The 17248-nt window shown below is 50.3% G+C and overlaps 1 long non-coding RNA gene across 1 annotated transcript; it reads left to right on the top strand.

The window, feature by feature from the left end:
- The first annotated feature begins 9776 nt into the window (after nucleotides 1–9776).
- On the top strand, nucleotides 9777–17061 carry Scarletltr (Scarletltr, erythroid developmental long intergenic non-protein coding transcript). Its single transcript, NR_040743.1, has 3 exons — nucleotides 9777–9852; nucleotides 15300–15419; nucleotides 16942–17061. It is a non-coding gene; the product is annotated as a Scarletltr, erythroid developmental long intergenic non-protein coding transcript (long non-coding RNA).
- The last annotated feature ends 187 nt before the right edge of the window (nucleotides 17062–17248 follow it).

The following is a 17248-nucleotide window of genomic DNA, read 5'->3' on the forward strand; positions in this document are numbered from 1 at the left end:
AAGAAAGGTGCCGGGAGGAGCAGGAGCGGCTGTGTCCTTGGGCTACTCATGAGAATCAGGCTTTTCCCATCAGCCCCATATTCTCTCAGGACAGAAAGTTGTCAAGGAGTGGGCCTCATGGCACGAATGCCTCTGAGCTTCTCCTCTCCTCCCAGGCTTCTCTGGGGCTGGGGCTGGAGGCAGGAACCTCAGAGAGCATCCTCATCTGTGTCTGTCAGACAGCAGGAGCTACAGTGAATGGTTCACAAAGACACAGAGTCTCCATCACTGACTGGACCACAGTCGTGAGAAGGAATACTGTGGGGTGTGGAAAGAAATGGGGCAATTAAGAACATTTGTCACTCTTACAGAAGACCTGGGTTCAATTCCTAGTGCCCATATGGAGGCTCACAACTAGCTGTAATTCCAGTCCCAAGGGATCCCAGGGGGGTGTTCTTCTGGCTTCCCTGGGCACCAGGTACACACATGGCCCACATACATGAAGGCAAACACCCGTGTCAAAAAAATAAATAAATAAATAAATCTTTTTTAAAAAATGGGGCTAAAATCTCAGGTAGGATGCTATTTAAATACTAGAATGTGAAAAAAGAGAGAACTTTATCAGATATGTGGAGTATTCAATATACAGAGACACGTAGATGTTTTGGTATGCACACATTGAAAACATCTTGAAGGAAATGGCCCCAAAGTGTTCCGGTGGCTTCTATGGCAACTGGGATAGGGCATAGCCTGCTTTCCAGAATGTCACCACTTAATCTGGGAAAGAGCGCCTGGTTTGCCTGGTGCTCACACTCCCCTGGTCCTGGGCTTGCTCCAGGTGAGATGGGAGGTCTGTAGAGAAAACCCTGAAGAGCCCTGGGCATCAGTAGGTTCTCCTGCTTGCTTCTGATGGGTTGGGGTGGGGGGTGGATAGCACAGGTAGCCAAGAACAGCGGGCCTACCTAGGCCAAAAGGGCTGCCCACTCTTACTTAATCCCATGTCCTCAAAAAGCCCATGTGACCGCTGCTCCCCAAACCTGGCTAAGGGTGGGTCTGGCTGTCAAGCAAATTCCAAAGTGGGAGCATTTCAGTGGGGAGCACAAGGGCATTTTCAAGCCTCCACTTCCTCAAATGGAACAGGAACAGAGTATCGGGAGTAAAGGCCGTGACAGCCATACATGGAACCACTCACCCTAAATGCTGAGTGTTATTTTACCTTCCATGCTTAAGGGCTGGGAACGTGACTCAGTAGAGAGCTTGCCCAGCATGCATGAAGCCCTGGCTTCAGTCCCCATGATCACATAAAACAGGTTGTGGCAGGGGTCCTGGTGCTTGGGAAGTGGAGGCAGGGGGATTGGAAGTTCAAGGTCATTCTCAGTGACAGATCAAGTGGGATACGTGGGACCCTCTCTTCAATAAATTAAGGCCAGGGAGATAGAGCTATGGCCCAGTCTACAAAATGCTTATTGTGCAAGCATAAAGACCTGAGTTTAGATACCCAGAATCCATGTAAAAGTTGGGGGTGTGACCCCGGTGCTAGTACTGGGGTGCAGAGAATGATAGGCAGGTCTTGGGAGTATGCTGACTGTCCAGTTATAGCTGAAATAGTGAGCTTCAAGTTAAGGAACAGACCTTTTCTAAAAATAGATAAGGTGCAGAGGGATAGAAGAAACACTCTGACATTGTATTCTGCCCCTACCCTCACCCCGACTCCCACCCCCACGCACGAATGCGTGCACATTCAAACTTCAGGCAACCCTCCTGGGACACTGTTATTATCAATGACTAGCAAATGAGGAAACTGAGGCCCAGAAAAATCAAGAGACAGACTCCAGGGTTAGCAACTAGTAAGAGGTTGTGCTGGGGGCTGGAGGGATGGCTCAGTGGTTAAGAGCACTGACTGCTCTTCTGAAGGTCCTGAGTTCAAATTCTAGCAACCACATGGTGACTTACAGCCATCCATAATGAGGTCTGTCGCCCCCTCTGGTGTGTCTGAAGACAGTTACAGTGTACTTAGATATAATAATAATAAAATCTTTAGGTCAGAGCAAGCAGGACCCACCAGAGCAAGCAACCGTCATTCCCAGAAACCACAGGATGGCTCACAACCATCAGTACAGCTACAGTGTACCCATCCGTGTTCATAAAATTAAAAAAAGAGGTTGCACTGGGACTTGACCACAGACAACCTGGCATCTGTATTCTGGAGAATGGTCCAAGGTCTCTTAGAGAGCCTTGTCCCTGTCTCCACAGCAAGCCTTCACCCAGCACACCAGATTAGACATACTAAGTTCAGTGACCCACAGTCAACCTCATGACGGCTGTGCCATGCAGCCAGGCTGGCTCCACTAGTCCCCTCTCCAGCAGCTTCAAGAGGCTGAATTCAACAAGCGTCCAGACACCCGGTCCCCATGTCCTCTCACACAGGGCCAGGACTGGAAGGAGGCTTTCCAGTGACTTGAGTGTGGTAACTCTGGGCCGTTGGGTTTGAAGTGCCCCATTTACATTTCTTTCTTCCTTCCTTCCTTCCTTCCTTTCTTTCTTTTTCTCTTTCTTTCTTTCTTTCTTTCTTTCTTTCTTGCTTGCTTGCTTGCTTGCTTGCTTGCTTGCTTCCTTCCTTCCTTTCTTTCTTTTAAGATTTATTTATTTATTTATTTATTATACATAAGTACACTGTAGCTGTCTTCAGACACTTCAGAAAAAAAGGATCTCAGATCTCTTTTTTTGTTTGTTTGTTTGGTTTGGTTTGGTTTTTTTCGAGACAGGGTTTCTCTATAGCCCTGGCTGTCCTGGAACTCGCTTTGTAGACTAGGCTGGCCTCGAACTCAGAAATCCACCTGCCTCTGCCTCCCGAGTACTGGGATTAAAGGCGTGCACCACCACACCCGGCTCTCAGATCTCATTATGGATAGTTGTGAGCCACCATGTGGTTGCTGGGATTTGAACTCAGGGCCTTCCTCAGAGCAGTCAGTGCTCTTAACTGCTGAGCCATCTCTCCAGCCACCCCCATTTACATTTCTATATACATTTTTAAGTGTATATAATATCATTTCTACTCATAGTGGATTCATTTTAGAAACCATTGGCAGGTCAAAGCCAGGCTGGAACCGATGGGGCTCATATCCTAGGGACTTAGTTTTCTCTGTTGCAGTTTAGTGAGCTAGCTACTGGGACATGGCTGTACAGCCAACTCCAGACCAAGGCTGGAGGAGTGGGGGGTGTGGGGTGTGAGGGGCAGAGCCACCTTCTGATGTCGATGTTACCCTGGTTTAGAGAGGGAGCCATTCACAGCCTGGTAAAGTGAGGATCAGCCTGAGCCCAGTGAGCTGAGGCACCCTAAGATGTTCAGATTAGACTCTCCTGTCTTAAACCCACCACCAGCTCATTGGCAAGTAGCAAAGGGGCCATTAGTGGCTTTAAAAAAAACGCTATGTCCTATGGATCGGTGATTGATTGTGTGGGGGTGGGGTTGCTGGGAATTGAACTTAGAGTTTCCTACGTGCTCGGTAAACACACAGCTGCTCCACTCCAGTCTTGGTCCCATAGATGAAAATGCAACTGAGATAATGAGTAATATATTGCTTTAGAATACAATGTTCTTTCAAAATTATAGAACTAACAGCAATGAATACTTCATAACTGTAATTTTGCTATTATTATGAATCATAATGTAAATATCTGTGTTTTCAGATGGTCTTAGGTGACCCCTGTGAAAGGGTCGTTCGACATCCCCCCCAAGGAGTCATGACCCATGCACTGAGAACCACTGCTCTATGCTGAGCATCCCTCACCTGTAGTGTTTATTATGTAACCTCCACCCCCAAATGGCCATATGTATTCTCTACTGATGGTCAGAGAGGCTGAGAGGCTGAGAGGCTGAGGCCTAGAACTTAGTGGCTCATCCAAGGTCAGGAGCCATAGAGTCGCCAACCTTTACTCTCCCTGGGGCCTGACTCAGTCCTCAGTGCCTGTACTTCAGTCCTCGGAAGAAGGCCCTGTCCGGCCTTCACGTCTCTCAGCATCTGGCCAGCGTCATCACCACCACTGTGGCCGGAAACTGGTTTACATGCCCTCCACAGGGATCTAGCTGGTCATATCCACACTGTAATTAGAAGCACATTTCCACAGTGCTGCCCTACTGAAGGATAGAACATCGTCAGGCTCCCAAGCAAGGCCTGCCAGAAGCGCCTGTCATGTTGGTTCTGCCCACTGGCTGAAAATGTGCTTTGCCCTTCTCCAACCACACAAACCTTCCCTCTAAAGGGTGGGAAGATTTCATGTCCCAGTGTAGGACCAGCTTACAAAATGCAAATGGGGAAGGGATGGGGCCATAGGAGAAAGACTGGGCCTGGCAGCTTTGGGTTGGGTAAAACATTGTCATTGCCTAGAAACCCAAGAGGAGAAGCAAGCCACTTTTCTTCATGGAACTTGGAGGGGGCTCAGCTTGCAGGCTATGTGTCTCCCTACACTAGTCCTTAGACAGGTTCCTCTGTACGCAGAGCCGTCTACCTGCAGAGGACCCCACTTTTGTGCAAGATCCCCATGGTGTGCTGCTGGGATCTGGGGTGTCTCACACTTGGGGACCCTCACTCATCCTCACTGGTACCCAACAGACTTGTGGGATAGGTGCAGGGCACACAAGCTGAGTCTGGTTTGCAGAGGGACAGGAGGAGTTAAGGTCCTTCAGTATTTCCAGGGCTGGGCAGAGGACACAGATCCGGAATGGGAAGCCATGTAAACTGTCTAAGACTTCCTGGAAGGACCCAGGGGTACTTCCCTATCCAGGAAGAGAGAGTGACCATAAGAGGCTAAATGCAAAAAAATGTTTTTCAAGGCTTGATTATTTATTTGTTGCTCCTGAATACTAATTCTTTCCTGGACTCAGACTTGGAAGTAGATGCTTTCAGCGAGGGCGGCCTAATGTGTTCCTCATGTTTACATAGACACAAACACATATACACACATGTACATTCACACACATACACAAATATACAGATATACACATACATACACACAGATACACACAGATACAGACACATACAAACACACTTGTACACACATAAACACAAACACACATACACAAATATATACAGAGACATACACATACATGCACATGCACACACAAGCACACACACACACACACACACACACACACACACACACAATACACTGGTACACACTGACCACCCTGGATCTTGTGTCCTGGGCCTAACTGAGCCAGCCAGGCAGTGCAGGGCAGGAGTGCTCTGTGTGAGCATCACTCCCCTGCTCCTGACCCCATTTCTTGACTGAGTTGTATGTGTCCAAGGCTCCTTGAACTCTCATCCTCCTGCCTCCACTCCCAAGTGCTGAAATTACAGGCATTCACCACCATGACTGGCTTCTGTGGTGCTGGGGTTTGTGTGTGTTAGGTGAGCTCTCTCTACCTACCAGGCTACATCTCCAAACCCCAAGGTTTTTTTCTTTTCATCTTCTTTCCTTTCTTCCTTTTCTTTTCTTTTCTCTTCTTTTCTTTTCTTGTCTTTTTTTTTTTTTTAAATATGAGCAGCCTCCATGTGACAGGTTTTCTCCTCAGGGAGGCCTTTCTCAATGACCTGGGACACAGAAGAGATAGGACAAGCAGAATCATCCTGTTTGTGGTGTGTGCTGACTCAGCAGAGTCCCTAAATCAAGTCCAGACCCAGGAAGGCTGCCACATGCCACTTCAGTCCCACTTAGCCCTTCGTTCATCTCTCTGGGATGACACTGGACATTTGGGCCCCTACTGCCCTAACCACCTGTTGTCTTAAGTGTCCTCTTCCCTAACTGCTCCCCCGACCAGCTTTCTGATGCTGTGAAGCTCATGTCTGGAATGTTCAAGCCACCCCTCACAACAGCAGGGCCCAGGACACCATTTCTTTTCTTTCTCCTGAGACAGGGTTTTTCTGTGTAGCCCTGGCTGTCCTGGAACTCACTCTGTAGACCAGACTGGGTCTTGACCCACAGAGATCCACCTGCCTCTGCCTCCCGAGTGCTAGGATTAAAGGCGTGCCCCACCACCAACCAACTTAGGACCCACTTCCCAAATGTCTGAATACTTGAAAATACTGAAAAGTGGTAAATCAAGCCAACCAAATGTCATATCCTGGACACGTGTGGCAAGTGTCCCACTGAAAGTGACTAGGCCTTCCTGGCTCATATCTAGATTTCCAGAGCACCTCCATTCCTCATAGGGAAGATCTTACATGGAGAGTTTCACCCACCCACCCACAGCTTCCCCCCACTTTCTCTATGTCCACTTCCATCAACCCGTCTAGCAGCACATAGCCTAATCTCCTCTGGGGTCCCTCAGGAGGATGGACCCTGGAAGGGGGCAGTCAGAGCCTCTGAGTCAGGGTGTGGCTGGAAGAAGAGAAAGAATCACTGTTTGAGCTTGCTGTTGCAGCTCAGTCTGTGAGAAAGGCCTGTCTAGAGGCAGCCTCATTAGTGTCTAAGGTACTACTGTAGATAGATCCAACCATTACCTCCAGCTTATAGAAAGGGAAACTGAGGCCCAGGAAGACACTCTGCCATTAGACTAGAGAGCTTGGAGCTGACTGACTGGGCCTAATCAGCTCTGTCTGAAAGAGGAGAGCCCAGGTCCCCACGCAGGTTGCCAAGGATAGGTGGAGGTGGGCCAGGCCCACTAGGTTGGCAGACTTTATGTGACCAAAGCAGTAGTTAAGGGGCAACCCCTGTCCCCTCGCTGGGTCCCTTGAGATCTAGGAAGACAAGAAGCACCCTGCCCCCACACTCTTCACAGACACACAAGCATCCTGAAGGAGAGCCATGCCCAGTGATCAGAGGAAGACACTGAAGCCCAGAGAGGTCGTGTGATGCTGCCCTTCGCAAAATTCCTCCTCTGGCCTCAGGTTCCCAGGATGAGATGCTGTGGGGAAGGTGGGGATGGGTGGGAAGGTTACTGGGTCCCAGGTTTGTTCATCTCAAGAATTAGCGTGGGGGACAGTGCACACATCGATGGCACCACGGGCCTGAATGGTACATACACATATATGGTACAGCCCAGCCCAGCCCAATGGGGCTGGTTTGATTTGGTTTGTAGAGGGGTCTCGAGTAGCCCAGGCTAGCTTCAACTCACCATGTGGCTCTAAACTCCTCATCCTCCTGCCGCTGAGCACTGGAGCTACAGGCATGCACAACCACACCCAGGTTAAACTGTGCAGGAAACAGAACCCAGGTCTTTGTGCATGACGGGCAGTTGCTGTACCAGGTGAGCCACATACCCAACCCCAACATGTCTGTTTTATACGCAGAATGTTCTCTCAGGCTGCTTGCACCATCTTAAACTAATACCCAAGAAGAACTCTCTAGAAGCCTCCAGAGAAGCGGTGGCATTCTCTCCCTAAGTCCCCTCCCCCGGGCCTGACCCCTGGGAAAGCAGCATCACCAGACCCCACCCTGGGCTGTGTTGTACCTGGCAAAGGGCAGGGGGCCACTTTCCCAGCAGCCAGAGCCCAGCTCAGCTGGGTGGGACACAGTGGCGACAGCTGATAAGCCAGGCTGTTTAGTTCTGTCTGCCGGGGGACTGGGGGAGGCCCGGAGCTCAGCCCTGGCGGCAGACAGTGTGGCTGTGGCCTCTTCCCCTTCCTAGGCCAGCTTGGTGCCCCTGGGGCTGGAACAGTCCTTCGGCCCCTGTGTGAGGCCCCCTGGAAGGAGCTGGTGTGGGGGAGGATGGCCTGCAAGGCTGTGGCTTGAGGCTATCTTACCGTGTGCTGTGGGTATTGCATCCGCTCCCATTAAAACACTCCTTGTGGTTTCTGTCCCAGCCCACTCCCAAGTACACCCCAGAGACAGGCTCTGCTGAAAGTGGCGGTCAGTGGACAAACAACCAAACCGTGTGTGTGTGTGTGTGTGTGTGTGTGTGTGTCCCTGCCACATGGGTCCCATGCAGTCTCCTCCTGGAACATGTGTGAGGCCGTCCCCACGTGTGTCCAGTCCCCATGTAATCTTTCTCATGGTCTCTGGCCCTACCCCACTGCTACCCTTCTGGCTAGCTCTTCTCCCTTGCTAGGTCTTTCAGCTCTGAATTCCAATGCCAGGGTTCAGTCTTCCCCTGCCCACTGTCCTGTACCACCCTGAATTTCTCCACCAAGCCTTTCTGGATGGTCTACTTAATTCTTGAACCCTTGTGATACAGCGGAGCCACAGACCCCTCTCAGCTTGCTATAGCCATCACCAGTTTGGGAATGACAGCATTTCCATGCCCCAGGGACACCAACAGGAAAACTGGGATGGTAGCCTCTACCATTGAGGTCCTAGAGAGTGGGAGGCGTCTGCCTTATCCCTTCCAGTCTACTCAGCCCCTAATGTGTGCCTGGCACCTCCAGGCTCCGTAGCAATGTTGACTCCCAAGACTGTAATCGTCTTTAGCAATTCCATGTGCCTGGGATGCGATGCTAGCGTGTACCCCATCGTAAAGTCATTGTACCTTTGCCTCTGAAGCAGATGAAGCAGAAAGAGACTCCAGGAGGTAAAGACACTTGGCTGAGGTCACCCAGCCATGCAGGTGGAACTGGCACCCTATGGTCTTGCCCAAACACTCAATGCAGGCTCCCTGCGAATAGTCTATGCTCCTGCAGAGATGGCAGTGGGCAGGAAGGAGCCTTGAGTCTCTCCCAGTCTGTAGGCTGTGAGGAGGCCCTGCCAGGCTTTGGAAGACACCCTACTACAACCCTGACCACCAGAGGGGCACAGGAATCCCCAGAATATCGTCTTCACCAAGTCCCAGTTCTTGGAGGTTAAGAGCTGTCCCTGTGATTGGCAGGGACAGGCAGAGCTTAGAGAAGATTAAGGGGGCCACACTCTTATTTTTTTTTAAGATTTATTTATTTATTATGTGATTTATTTATTTATTTATTATGTGAGTACACTGTAGCTGTCTTCAGACACTCCAGAAGAGGGCATCAGGTTTCATTACGGATGGTTGTGAGCCACCATGTGGTTGCTGGGATTTGAACTCAGGACCTTTGGAAGAGCAGTCAGCGCTCTTAACCACTGAGCCATCTCTCCAGCCCCCACACTCTTATTAAAAACAAAACAAAACACCCTGTGTTAGAAACAAAGCAAAATGAACCCTACTGCCCACGTGGCCCTCCCCTCCAAAAGTGCTGACTCAGCCCTTCCACATTCTAACTGTGTGTCCTCTGAGAAGTTGGTTGACCTCTCTGTGCCTCACTTTTTCTTACTCATAGAGTAGGATTCCAAACAGCATCTACCTTACAGACAGGGGGTCGTGGGTGGTTCTGTGAATTAATACATATCAAATGCTCAGGACAGGTCACACAATGTCAAGTGAAACCGAGACGTTCGATTTTCAGGATGTTCTGTCATTGACCCTCTCTGGCATCCTGGTGAACTCAAGTGCTTTCTGGAGTTTTTTCAGCCCCAGAAATCCATGGGGTGGCCACACTGTGTACATATGCACACGGTGACCCTATCATTTGCAGTAAAAGGATAATGGCCTTATACTCTTGACCCAAGATGACCTGCCCAAGTGTCCTGTGGGGAAAGAGAGGGGTCATGAGAGGTCAGCAGAAAGTCACCTCCATGGTTATGTCCCATGACTCCTTAGGCATCTGGAGAACAGGGGCCAAGCCCCCTCCTCATAGGGCAGTTGGGGGATTCAGATAAATACCTACCCCAGGAACACTTCTCTGTGACCGGAGGCCCACCTGCACATCAGTTATGATTCAGCACCAGAAAAGGGGCAGGGGTGGGGCAGGCACTCTGTAGCTGAGGAAGTGGGGCCCGACAGCAGCAGACCCAGGGCAGGGACCGGACCAGGGAGCAAAAAGATGGGGGAAGACACAGCTTCTGGTGTTCCTGTAGCTTTGGGTAAGTTTATCTCAACTGCAAAGAGGGAAGAAGCAGGAGCAGGAAGCGGAGAGAAGGAAGGGGTGAGGGTAGTGAAGAAGAGGGGAGGGGTGAGGAGGAGAGAAATGGAAATGGTTAAGGTGGGGAGGGAGGGAGGGAAGGAGGGAGGGTAGAAGGAGGGAAAGGGATGAAAGAAGGCAGGAAGGAGAGGAGAGACAGTGAAGAGATGACAGAGAACAAAGCGGGGAAGGGGATAAAATGGGAGAGGACAAGGTCAGCACAGAGGTGAGCCAGCGCGGGGGGGGGGGGGGCAAGGGGGTGGGGGGAGGATATTCAGGGAACCCCACTACCCCCACCCCCAGCCACACAGGCTGGAGTGGCAGCCACCCACCCTCCAATGCCATCTCCCTGCTATTCCCAGTCCTTTCTGAGACCAGAGGACACGCCCCATAATCTTGTCATTCAAAATAAAAGGTGCAGGTCAAAGGTGTGTTCCCTTCAGAGCCCTCAGCACACCAAAACCTGGGCCAGCCTCAGCAGCCCCCTACCTCCTTCCACTGGGTCATAAACCTAGGCTGCCCTGTCTCAAAGACTGGCCCATTGGGACCACCGGCATGTGGATGCTTCTCTTCTTCAGTTGTGTGAGAACAAATTGTACCAAACTCCTACACTGCTGGACAGCCTGGCTTTCTAGGGGAATGGGGACTAAGTCGGGACATTCTTCTGCTTCCAGGATAACAGACCAAGCCAGAGCTAACTGCAGGATTCTTCCTGAAGCAAGGAAGGGTTTCACAGCCCTGACCACTAAGTCCTTGCCTGTGAGCTCCAGAAAAGTCAGAGTTAACAACTCGGAAAGATCTGTGTTCCCTTCTTTTTACATTTAATATGTGAACACTCACAACAGGATGTGTATATGTGGATGGAGGTCAGAGAACAACCTTGGATGTTGGCTCTTGCCTCTCACTCTGTTTGGCAGTCTTTTCTTCACCTCTGCCTACGAGAGGCAGTCTGACCTGCTGGGTTTGGGGATTTTGTCTCTTCCCCACCCCACCCCCAGCCCCCATTTTGGGATTACAGATTTATAGTACCATCTGTATGTCCAGCTTTCTGTGAGTTCTGAGGATTTGAACTCAGTACCCACTAAGCCATCCATCTGTCTAGACCCTGTCTCTCTGTCTCTCTGTCTCTGGCTCCCTCCCTTCCCCAGGCTCTCGCTGTGTAGACTACTCTGTAGTGAAACTCAGACCCTGACCATCTCTTGCGTCTCAGCACTGAGATCAAAGGTGTGCGCCACCACACCCAGGGTCTGTCATCCTTTATGAAGAAGTACATCACATCAAGCTAGGAAATCAGTGGTAAAGCCCAAACTAGAAAGACTCAAAACTCATAAACTCTTTTTTAGATTTATTTCTTTATAGGAGCCAATGAGATACTTAGCAGATAGAGACACCGCCAACCCTGAGGACCTGAGATTCAAACCTAGAATCCACCTGGTAGGAGAAAATCAACTCTCTGGAATTGTCCTCTGATCTCCACATGTGTGCCATGGTATACATGTGCTTTCATGCACCCATGCACACACACACACACACATACACATACAATAAACAAATAAACACAATTTAACATTTATTTTTGGCTTTTTTGTTTTCTTTTTTAAAGTTTTTTTTTAAGACTTATTTATTTATTATACATAAGTACACTGTAGCTGTCTTCAGACACACCAGAAGAGGGCATCAGATCCCATTGAGATAGATGTGAGTCACCATGTGGTGGCTGGAAATTGAACTCAGCTCCTCTGGAAGAGCAGTCAGTGCTCTTAACTACTGAGCCATCTCTCCAGCCCTTGTTTTGTTTTCTTAGAGTGTTTTTTCTATGTAGCCTGGATTTCCTGAATTCTATCTAGATCAGGCTAGCCTCAAGCTCAGAGATCTGCTTGCCTCTGCCTCTTGGGTACTAAAATCAAAGGCGGTCCCACCATATCCAGCCTCAATCTTTACTTTCTTTAGACAGGGTCTTTTATATAGCCTTGGCTGTCCTGGAGCTCACTATGTTGGCAAGCCTGGCCTCAAGTTCATAGAGATCTGCTTCTCTCAGCTTCCAGAGTGCTAGATTTAAGTCCTGAACTACCACTTGGCATAAATATAACTTAATTTTTAAAAAATTGATTGATTTGTATTAGTATGTATGCATCTCTGTATGAGAGAATATGTGCACCTGTGTGTATACAGGTGGGTGCACCTGTGTATGAGACTATGTGCACCTGTGTGTATACAGGTGGGCGCACCTGTGTATGAGACTATGTGCACCTGTGTGTATACAGGTGGGTGCACCTGTGCATGCAGAGGCTAGAAAGCACTCTGACTATTCCTCTAAGTCTAAGTTTCCATGAAGCAGGGCTTCATTTTCTTGACTAGGCTGGGAGCCAGCAAGTCCCAGCAACCCTCTTGTCTCTGCCCACCTTAGAGCAAGGGTAACAATATTCACTTGGAAGACCCAGTGTGTTCCCAGGCTTGTTATATGGGAGCTGGGACCTGAACCAGTCTGGTCTTCATGTTTGCTCAACAAACACTCTTAACCATTGAGCCATCTCTCCACACCCCAAAACTCCTAATCATATTTTGGATGTTATTTTTATTATTTTTAGTTATATGTCTTGAATGTAAGTTTGTACACAAGTGCAGTGTACTCAGAGGCCAGAAAAGGGGGTTGGATTCCCTGGAACTTAAGTTCCAGGGGTTGTGAGCCACCTGTGCATCCTGGGAACTGAACTGGGGTCCTATTCAAGAGCAAAAAGTCTGAGCCATGTCTGCAGTCCCCTAAACTCCCAAACTCTTAATCAGCATGTACACTTTCTCTGGTCTTCCCTCAGAATGCTTGGGATTGGGTCCAGAACCTTACAAGATGCAAGGGAGCTAAGCCCTGTCCACAGAATGCCTAGTGCTTACTTCTAACCTGTGTACTCCATTCCTTAGCTCTTCATGGCCTCCAGGTTGCTTGTACCGCGTGTAGCTCAGTGTAAGCACTGGGGAAATGGTGAATCTAGATCGCTTAGGGAATGACAAGAGTTTGCTTGCGTTCAGAACAGATATTTTAGAAATATTTTGGTCTGAGGTCAGCTGGCTCCTTAGATGTGGGAGCCTGGATATGGAGAGCTGCCTGTTTACAAATGTGGCTTGAACTATTCCATACTCTCATTTCTGAAAAGGCAAGCGCAAACACACGTGGCTTAACTTCTTTCCCCTCCCATTGGGTACTAGATGCTTCTGAGGGCTGTCTCCCCCAATTCTTGCAAACACGGAACGCAGAACTGTCCCCCCCTTAAGACAGGGAGCAGAGATGTTTGTAGGTGACTGCTGGGTTCAGATCCACTTGCCCACGCTGAGGAAGTGTGGCTCACTGGCCCTTTGATTAACACATGGAAGGAGCCAGAGCTGTGGGCTGCTTGCTCGACTGTTTCCTTGGGACACATTCCCAGAGCGGGGTCACTGAACGCAGTAGATGACTACTTTTATGGCTTTCCATCCATATTGCCAATTCGTTATTACCAAGGGTGCTCTGAGATCCTGCCAACGCTGCACACTCAACTGTGCAGAGAAGCCTGTGGCCGCCAAACCATCCAGGCTTCTGCTGGGACCTGGCCAGTGGCTGGGGCTCCCAAAGCCCTGGTGGACGCTGAGTTTAGGGTGTTTTACAGTTTCACTTTGTTTTGCAGAATTTTCCTCTCTTGTGAAATCATTTAAAATGTGACTAAATGAGTTAAACCATAGTTAGGCTTGTCTGTTTTGAGGAAGAGAGAAATCTGAAAAACAAAATCCTTTTCGAATGCTCAGCCTCTTACTCAGCCTGGCCATGAAGGGGGTACCTGAGGAGGGGGGCATTTCAGGAGGGAAGCCCTAGGAGGAGGAGGAGAAGCGATAGCTTCGAGAGGGAGCCCAGGGGAGGAGGGGAACCAGGGGGAAGATTCACTGGGAGTCGCGAGTCCCGGGGGAGGTAGGCTCAGCCCTCGCCAGCTCGGCGTCCGATAAGGCGGGAGCGGCGGGGCGGCCCTGGGAGGGAAGGGCCCGGCTCGGCCCGGAGCGCAGATAACGCCCGGCACTCCGGCGCCCGAGACTGCGAGACGCCGAGGCCACAGGGGTGACGGCTGAGGGCACAGCCGGGCGGGGACCGGGACCCAAAGTCCCCCAACGCCAGGTCCCTGAGTGCCAGGTCGCTCACCCTCGAAGCCCCAAGCCTGACTCTGCACGAGATCTGGATACTGAGGTGCTCCCGTTTCCACGGGCGGGTCCGGGACCCCGGGAGGTCCAGGGACTTGACCTGGTCCCCTGGCCGCAGGCAGAGCCCGCCTGGGCAGACCGATCCCTTTTCTCTCCTGCTGCCACACAAGGGGGCTTTTCCCGCCAGCCGGCAGCGGAGGCTCAGGGCAATCTCTCCGGGTGGGATTAGCATTCTGCCTGTTCGGATTCTTTAAATTCCGCACTGAACATCCAGTCGGCTGCCAAACTGCTAGGGAGGCAGGAGGGTTGGGGAGAACAGGGCTGAGAGAGGCCTCCCCTGGCAACCCGAAGCTCAGGCTGAACTCAGGGAGCAACTAGAAGGCATTCCCTTACACAGAGACCCTCTTTTTCCTTACCCACTCACTGCAAAATCAGACCTAACAGCCGAAAGCCAGGTCTCTCCATTGGTTTGACCCTGATTTCCAGCGTCTTCCCTCACTCCCCATCCCTCACAGTTGGCCAGCCTCCGGGCACACTCCGGGCTTCATAACAAGTAAAAACTCACTCTCTCCTATGTACCTTCCCTCCACCCCTCAATATCAAAGGATGGAAAGGATTTTCCTGTATATCTATTAGTACACTGTAGCTGTCTTCAGGCACAACCGAAGAGGGCGTCGGATCCCATTACAGACGGTTGTGAGCCATCATGTGTTTGCTGGGATTTGAACTCAGGACCTCTGGAAGATCAGTCAGTGCTCTTAACCGCTGAGCCATCTCTCCAGTCCAGTTTTTCTTTTTCTTTCTTTTTTTTTTTTTGTTTTTGTTTTTTTTTTTTGTTTGTTTGTTTGTTTGGTTGGTTGTTTGGTTGGTTGGTTGGGTTTTAAGCATCCTCTAGAATAGTGCCCCAAGAAAGTTAGACTCCTTTGTAATGCAGCAACTGCTACCTATATATACTTACTGTGTGTGTGGTGCCTTTTATACAGCCACAATCTGAGACCAGGGAGCTCTCATGACTTGTCACAATCAAATAGGTTTTATTCCTGAGAGAAAGGCATTGGGGTGAATGACATTGGTTCCCCCCTCCCCAGGACTTTGCAGCAAACCCAGAGCAAGGGCTTGGGTGGGGCCTACAAGGCTAGGCCTTCAGGCCAGCCCCACCCTGTGGAAGTCCTAGGGCCACAGGTTCACCCTTGGTTATAGGCAACTGACTCCAGGAAACATAGTCACCTGTGTCTTTCTTTCCTCACCCAGGCGTCTGCCAGGCAACAGAAGCCCCTTTGCCTTTCCAGCGCAGGAGAGCCTCAGGCTCCTGCTCTGCACACCCCTCCCCACTCCAACTCCAGCCCTCACTGGCTCAGTGCAAACTTAAAAGTGAGTGCCCTCTCCTCCCCCTCCCCACAGTCTCTCTGAGCCCTGATCTCTTCCTGCCCCAAGATCTAGAAAAACCTTCTCTAGTACTGCAGAATGTAAACTGAGTGTAAATAGCAGTGAGTTCAGGTTCCCAGCATGCTTTGTCCCTGTCTATGTTATAAGGCTGGGACTGGGGCAAGGTCCCTCTCCGGGGTATAGGCTGTTCATGTGCTGCGTATCTGGAGTTCCATTTTCCTGCACTTTTACTGGTTTTCCCCCTGCCCCCCATCCTGACTCTCGGAGAAGGTTTTCGGAAGCTAACTAACTAACAGGAACAGAAACCTTTTTCTTTCATGAATAAAAGCAGGTGCTGCAACTTCCCCCATGGGACGCTAGGCTTGAACTGGATTATTCTTTGGGGTGGGGGGTTGTTGTTTGGTTTGGGGTGTTTTGTTTCATTCTTGAGACAGGGTTTCCCTGTGTAGCCCTGGCTGTCCTTGTAGACCAAGCTGGCCTTGGATTCACAAGGGTCCCCGCCTGTGCCTCTTTATTGCTGGAATCAAAGGCACAAGTACCACCGTGTCCAAAGGTTGAGTTAACCCTTTGGAAACAGTGCTGCAGGATCTGGGCAGGTGAGCACTGAGGGACTTTCCCACGGGAGACCCTGGGAGTGACAGCCTATGTGGTTCAGTGTCCCCGCTACTCCAGGGGTCAATGGACCTTTTCACCTCACAACAGTACAGCCAGCAAGATCCATCTTCCCTAGTTCCTGTAGCCCTAATGCGGGGAAATGTTCTTTGTGGGGCCTCTGAGCAGAGGACAGGAGGAGCTTTTGACAGTTGTCCTCAGGACCAGTGAGAGTGGAAGAGTCTGGAGGAAATCCCTGGACCTCAAGGTCCTCCCTCTGGGAACTATTAGGATATTGGGGTCTCCTGTGGCTCAAGGACAGTGCTTCTGCCCCCAAGTCAAGATGGAAGCAAAGGGCAGACCTACAGCTCACCTGAAGGTTTAAAGTCTTACCCGGTGTTAGGATGCAAGCTAAGCCCCACACCACGTGCTTCACAAACTAAGACACAAACTCTCAATGAGAGAGAAGAGACTCCGTATCCTACATATGGGGAGGCGGGTCCCAGAGAACAGCAATTGTGTCACAGTCCCAGGCAGAAACCTACTTCAAAGCACAGGCCTTCCATCTGGGCCTGTCCCTCCCACATTTACTTTACCTAGCTGGCACACCAGGCTCAGAGGACAGCCAGCTCAAAGAGACACAGAACCACACAGCTTTCCAGAAAACACAGAGGGTTGTATGGCGCCACCTGGTGTCTATTCCCTGTCATTGCAGTTACATTTCCCAGAGCTTGACCAACCATCCTGCAACAGAGTTTTGTGCTAGATCTTGAGCTGTCCAGAAACATTTAAGGAAGGGCTCTAGCTGCTGGGGCATTTCCCATTCTGGGCAAGGCAGAGAAATGGATCTTTCCTATCAATCTTTACACCCGTGTCCCACCCAAATAACTTCTGGTTTTTGTTTTTGTTTTCACAGGATTTCTTTGTCCTGGCTGACCTGGAACTTGTTCTGAAGACCAGGCTGTCCTGGAACTCACAGAGATCTGCCTGCCTCTGTTCTGTGAGTGCTGGAATTAAAGGAATGTAACACCCACCCAGCCCACCCAGATATTTCTTTGCCTACATCACAGTAGGGACACTGAGGCCTTAGCGTGCTGGGAGGAAGGCAGACCCAAGATGAATAATTGCAGAGCCCCCCCCCCCTTCTCAGTCTACCTGCTCTGTGACCTTGGGCCATAAAACACCTTCTGAGTCTCAACTCCTTTGTCATAAAAGAGGAAACA

The sequence above is a fragment of the Mus musculus genome, chromosome 9 (genome assembly GCF_000001635.26).
Source record: "Mus musculus strain C57BL/6J chromosome 9, GRCm38.p6 C57BL/6J".
NCBI classification, from domain to species: Eukaryota; Metazoa; Chordata; class Mammalia; order Rodentia; family Muridae; genus Mus; species Mus musculus.